The sequence below is a fragment of the Antechinus flavipes genome, chromosome 2 (genome assembly GCF_016432865.1).
Source record: "Antechinus flavipes isolate AdamAnt ecotype Samford, QLD, Australia chromosome 2, AdamAnt_v2, whole genome shotgun sequence".
Classification (NCBI taxonomy): Eukaryota; Metazoa; Chordata; class Mammalia; order Dasyuromorphia; family Dasyuridae; genus Antechinus; species Antechinus flavipes.
Genome location: NC_067399.1, coordinates 253,541,407 through 253,548,065, shown reverse-complemented (window position 1 = coordinate 253,548,065; position 6,659 = coordinate 253,541,407).

The window sequence follows — 6,659 nt, the reverse complement described above, 5'->3', positions numbered from 1 at the left end:
AGAACCAAATAAAATGATATTTGTAAAACACTTAAAGTACAGTGCCTGTCACAAAGTAGGTGCTTATTGAATGCTTATTTTCTTCTACGTTCTTTCAATGTGTAGCCTCTGTCTGAATCTCTCAGCTCTTATATTTGTCAATCTTTTCAGATATTTGTCTGTTTCCCTTTTAAAGTCAAAATCCAAAATCTACATGTCTTTGTCGGTCACTTCCAAAAGGCACGACTCATTCCCTCTTAGAGATTTCTGGATATTATTTTTAAGAACTGTCTTTTTTGCAAATTTGGCTTCAGACATTTAATACTTTCTATCTGTGTGATCCCGGGCAAGTTACTTAATCCCAATTGCCTCAGGAAAAACAAAAACAACCAAAAAAGAGTTGTCTTTTTATTATTAGAATTTTCCAAATGTCAATTATTTATTCATTCATCCATTTGTTTGTATATTTAAGCTTTTATTTTGTCTCCCTTCCAATAACCCCTCCTGTCAAGAATAAAAAAAAAATCACTGAAAAATCCTCAGAAATCTAGGCTAGAACATTGGGAGGAATCTAATAAGATTAAATTCAATAAGGAAAAATGGATTCATATATCTGAATTTTAAAAAATAACAATTTCATAAGTATAGGATGAGGGAGGAATATTGGGTAGAGTTGTTTGAAAAAAATGTGAGTAAATAAATCATTTTGATTATTATAAATATCCAAATTAATTATAAAGGACATATGAAGAAAAACATGATTTATATTCAGAGAAAAACTGGTAAAAAGAAATTTGTATAAAATAATTTTACACACACATACCTAATTATATCTAATGATAGCCATATTGGAGGGGGAGGAAAGAAAAAAAAGAAATTTAAATGATGATTTATTATTTGCTTATTTATTTTTGTGAAGCAATCAGAATTTAGTGACTTATCCAAGGTCACACAACTAATAAGTGTTAAGTGTCTAATACCAAATTTGAATTCAGGTTCTATCCACAGTTCCATCTAGCTGCCCCAACTTTATCATATTTTTTAAAATAAAAGCAAGTTGTACATAATAAATTTATAGTTTCATGTGTTTCACCTTTTTAAAAATATACTGTTATATAAATTCTTGTTCTATTCCATAAATTAAAAATAAAATAAATATGAAGGAAAAAGAAAAAGTTTCCATATTTATTTAATTGAATTAAATCTATTCTCATTCTTTAGAATATGTTTTCATATTTCAATGTCTTGTTCTTTTGAAACTTATGGTATATGATATAAATTGTTCTTCTAAATCTCTTTCATGCCAAAAATATTTTCTGGCTTTTTTAAGGTTGTGCCAAATAAAGATTATTTCATCCCCTTCCAAAAAGAAAAAAAAAAAGATTTTAGTCGACTGTACTAAATAGCTATATTTAACCATTATGAGTTAGTTATGAGATGATACCAGCCCCCAAAAGCTAATGTATTCATGGGCCATTTTGAGAGACAAGGCATCTAGAAATAAAGAGGTTTTTTTTTTTTTAAATTTGTCCTGAACAGACTTCTTCGACAGGACTGTGTTATGTTTTAAGGGTCACAGTTTTCCATGAAGGACACTGATAAGCTGGAGAACTTTTAGAGAAAGGCAGTTATGATGATAGAGGAGCTTGAATCCATGTTAAATGGAGATTAGTGAAAGGAAAAGTAAATATTTTGTTTGAGGAAGAGAAGATTCAAGAGGAACACAATTGTTATATTCAATTATTTGAAGTGTTACAATATGGAAAAGGGATTAATTATATCTATTACATTATTGATGTAGAAAACCAGGGACAATTGGGCATAAGCTAAAAAGAAGCCAGATTGGTCTGGCTGTGAGGAGAACCTTTATAGGTGAGTCATGTATCTAACCACCAGTCAGGTATAAAATATTGGGGATTTCCTTGGGTTTAGGTTAGACTACATAGCCACTGAGGTCTCTTCCCACTCTCATATTTTGTGATATCATTTAGAAAACAGTCATTAATCAGGGCACCTAGGTGGTGCCGCGGATAAAGTACCTGGCCTGGAGTCAGAAAGACTTCAATTTAAATTCACCCTCAAACACTTACTCAACTGTGTGACCCTGGGCAAATCACTTAACTCTTTGTCATAGTTTTCTTATCTGTAAAATGAGCTATAGAAGGAAATGGCCAACTGCTCCAGAATCTTAGCCAAGAAAACTCCAAATGGAGATACGAAGAGTTGGATACCATCCAACAACATGAACTAAAAACCTTACCTTTGGGGAAAACTCTGCTCATTTTCCAGGGATCAAGAGTCCTTGACCCTATTCTGAATGATAAACCACATGGTGAGAGAAGGTTTAATGTCTTTCCTCTTCCTCTGGGTTCCATGATTCATTTGGCTCTCTGATGCAGCCTGTGGTGGTGGATTGTGCCTGATTTATTCATTTAGTGCTACATCAGTCTTATACTGAATGAAATTATATGTCCTACCAAAATTATAAGTGGGGACCAAAAGATATGTTCACATAAACTCTGAGGCACTCTCATTCCAACTCACACTAATGAGTTTTTGTTTATTTTCAAATTTTATTATTGTTTTTATTGTTAAAAGTAGATCATTCGCCTTGCTAGCATATCCTTTCAGCAGCAGATTTCATGTCATTGTGCATTTTTTAGTGGATAATCTTTTTCAAATATAAAAACAGCATTTCCATGAAGCAGCTTTAGCAGATACTGCTTTGAATGTAACATCATACCTGGAGGAAACCTCAGACACTACCTTGTGCCTGAGTAGAAACTGTCTCTACAATGTTCCTGACAACTGGTCATCTAGCCTCCGGACTCTGACTGCCCTGTTCCTCAAGACAGCTCATTCTTTGTTTGGACAATTCAATTATTAGAAAATTTATCCTTATGTGGGGACAAAATTTACTTCTAGGACAGAGAAAAACACATTGAATCTCTCTTTTATGTAATAACTCTTCAAAAATTTGAAAGCCATCAAGCGTGTTTCTTCCTACCATCAAGTCTTCTCTTTTCCAGCTTGAATATCATTGAATTGGTTCTCATATGCCAAGTATTTTAGTCCCATTCCTATTATTGAATTATGTTTGGGATGTTCTTCAGATTGTTACTGTCCCTCCTAAAGTATGGCTTCCAAAACTGAACACAGTACTTTAGCTGTAGTTGGACAAGGACAGAAGAAAGCAGGGCTATTGCTTTTTTATTTGTATACATGATTCTTCTATTAATGTAGTCCAAGATTTTATTTTTTTGGGGACTGGGATTAGGTTGTCCACTGATCTAGTAGTAAACTAAAACCATGGGTCTTTTCTAAATACATTGTTGTCTAGTAACATCTTTATCTTGTGCTCATGTTGTTATGAATTTAAATGCTGGTTTTACATTTTTTCCATATTAAACTTCATTTTTTAGTAGATTTAACCCTTTGTTCCAACTTGATGAGGTCATTTTAGACCCCATTTAAGTCATCCAAGGCATTTGTTGCAGTTATAGGTTATTCCATTTAAAAACTAGATTTACTATTGGTGAGCTAAAAAATAATCCCATTCTAAACATTCTATATCCTAATACCTATACCTATCATTTATATAGTGTTTTAGGTTCACAAAGCACTTTACACATGTTATATCTTTTGATCCCAATAATAATTATGTAAAGTGAATGGCATTATATTAAGGTTGAAGTATTATATTATCTTCAGGTTAATTGTTATAAGTGCTATGTTATCTTTAGGTTAAGGCAAGTCTTGTATTTAAGTTCAGCACTTTACTCATCATATCACCAACTGCCCTTCTCTTTGAAATGATTTAAGTGCATCTGTAGCCACAACGATTAGCTTCTTCAAATTCTTGTATTTGCCGGTTCAACTTTGCTATATTTAGATAAATTTAACTTTTAAGTACATTCTTATTACATACAATTACTCTCCTTTTTATGTGAGCAAAAATTCTCTCATTCTGCCAAAGTTTATAAATAATGCTTAAGTGGGAAATAGAAGACTTAGTTCTAAACTCAGTTCTGTCACTAAGTGTGTACTTGGACAAGCTACTTCTCTTGTCTGATAATCATTTTCAGCATCTGAGAAACAAGCATGCTGGACTCTATAAATGCTGAAGTCTTTACTGTTCTAAAATACTATGGAATTGAGGGAATTTGTGATCATAGATTTAGAGTTGAAAGAAATTGATAGAAATCGTCTAGTATGACCCCCTCATTTTACAGATGAAGTATTTGTAACTCTGAAAGTTTAGTTGACTTGTGTTTTTAGCAAATAAGAGGCAGAATTCAAACCCATGATTTTTTATTCTAAATATAGGGTTCTGCCCACTATACCATGTTGTCATTCAGGAAAATGGTTTCCAATTGTGCAGATAGGATAATTAATTTTGAAGTAGAAGGGACATCTAGTCTAATACTTTCCCGAATTGACTTGCTCTGGATCACATAGCTATTAAATAATAGAAAGAAGATTTTGAATCCAATTTTTCTAACTCCAACATAGTGAATATTTTTTCCACTGTACTATATCTTTCAGGCATCTGTTTTCAGTTTTTTTTCAAATTCAACTTAATTTTTTCCTTACAATAATTAAATTATAATGAGAGAAGAGATGCTTCCATCATGAATGTCATCCATTAGATGCTATTTTTTTCTTTTTTTGGAGGCAAATGTTTTGCTCAGGGTCACACAGATAGGAAGTGTTAAGTGTCTGAGATCAGATTTGAACCGAGGTTCTCCTGACTCCAGAGCTGGTGCTCTATTCACCATGCCCATCCAGATGCCCCCCCTTTTGACCTTTTTAATATTTCTCATATATTTCTGCTTTCCTCCACTCATGTAGCTACCATCTTGGTACAGGAGTTCAGCATCTCATACATGGACTATTGCAATAATTTTCTAGGTGATATTACTGTCTTAAGTCTTTGTAATTATCCTTCAACGTAGTTAACATGGTTTTCCTAAGTTATAGGTATAACCATGTCAACCACATACTCAGTAAACCCCAGTGGCTCCCTATTACCTCTAGGATTAATTACAAAGTCCTCTATTTGATATTTAAAGCTCTTCATAATCTGCCCCTTCCCCTTTCCAGGATTATTACATGATGACCCCCTCCCTGAATTCTATGATCCAACTGCAATGGTCTACTTGGTGTTCCTGGAATAGAACAATCCATCTCCCACCTCCACACCTTTTCCTTGGCTATTCTTCCTCACTTCTATGTCTTCTCTCTGAGATTACCCTGTACTTATATTGTGCAAATCTTGTACATATATATAGTTATTTACATATTATTTTCCTTATTAGGATATGAGATCTTTGAAGGCAAGGCCTAATTTTTTTTTGTATTCCCTGTACTTTGCATAGTGATTGGTATTTCATCTTAAATAAATATCTAGGGGTAGACTATAGAAATCCATTTTCTAAGATTAGATTAAGATTGGGACCCGATGAAGGCAGTGAGAAGGAAGATGTTTTCGTTAGTGTCTGTGTTCTTCCAGTAATTTGAATGCTGTACTTTTCATAAACACTATAGAGTTAGCTGAGAGGTGAGTGTGATGGTTTGTTTATTTTTCTTTTTAATTTGTGGAATAAAACAAACATTCCCATAACATAGTATAATAAAAGATGATTGCACATGAAATTGCAAATCTAGTATATACAATTTATTATTCTACCCTAGAGATGGCTACCATTAGACACAAATATGTATATATGTAAAATCATTCTATACATATTTCTATTTATCAGTTGCTTTTTTCCCTTTTTTATTATGCTTACAGTTTCTATTACATGAGATCCAGAGCCTCAATATCTTATTATGAGGAATGACCACATTCATGATTTCAGGATTTCTTCAAGTAATAAACGATCCACATTGTCTTTTTGTCCCTTACATTTGTCTAATGCCTGGAACATACTTTTAAAATGAATGTTGTTTGTGATGGAAAGAGCCATCCTCATCCAGAGAGAGAATTATGGAAATTGAATGTGGATCAAAACATAGTATTTCTACCTTTTCGTTGTTTGCTTATTTTTCCATTTTGATCTGATTTTTCTTGTGCAGCATGATGAATATAGAAATTTGGTTAGAAAAATTGCACATTTTACCTATATCAGATTGCTTGCTATCTAGGGCAAAAGGGAAGGGAGGAGAGAGGGAGAAAATTTTGGAACACAAAGTTTTGCAAAGGTGAATGTTGAAAACTATCTTTGCATGTATTTGGAAAAATAAAACGCTATTATTAAAATAATTTTTTAAAAGACTAAGAACTAGAAAGGAACACAAGAGGTCATCTGGTCCAACACCTTCATTTTGTAGGTGAGGAATGAACTAGGCCCAGTGCCTGGCATAGAGTAGGTGCTTAATAAATGTTGTGTTTTGATTGGATTGGATTAGAGGCCCAGAAAGTGTTAGGGACTTGCATCAAATCAGAGTTAATATGTGGCAGGGCTGGAATCCAAACTAGGGTCTTACTCCAAATATGGCTTTCATCCCACTGCTCCATGCTGCTTGCTATCTGATCTTTGTTCTTTCCTATCTCATGTATACCAAGGAGAAATAAATATAATTTATTTAGGACTCAGGCATTAAGCTGAATTGCTGCTGCCATCCAAGCATGACAGCATAAGAAATCTAAAATTCATAAAGGAGAAAAAATGAGCTCT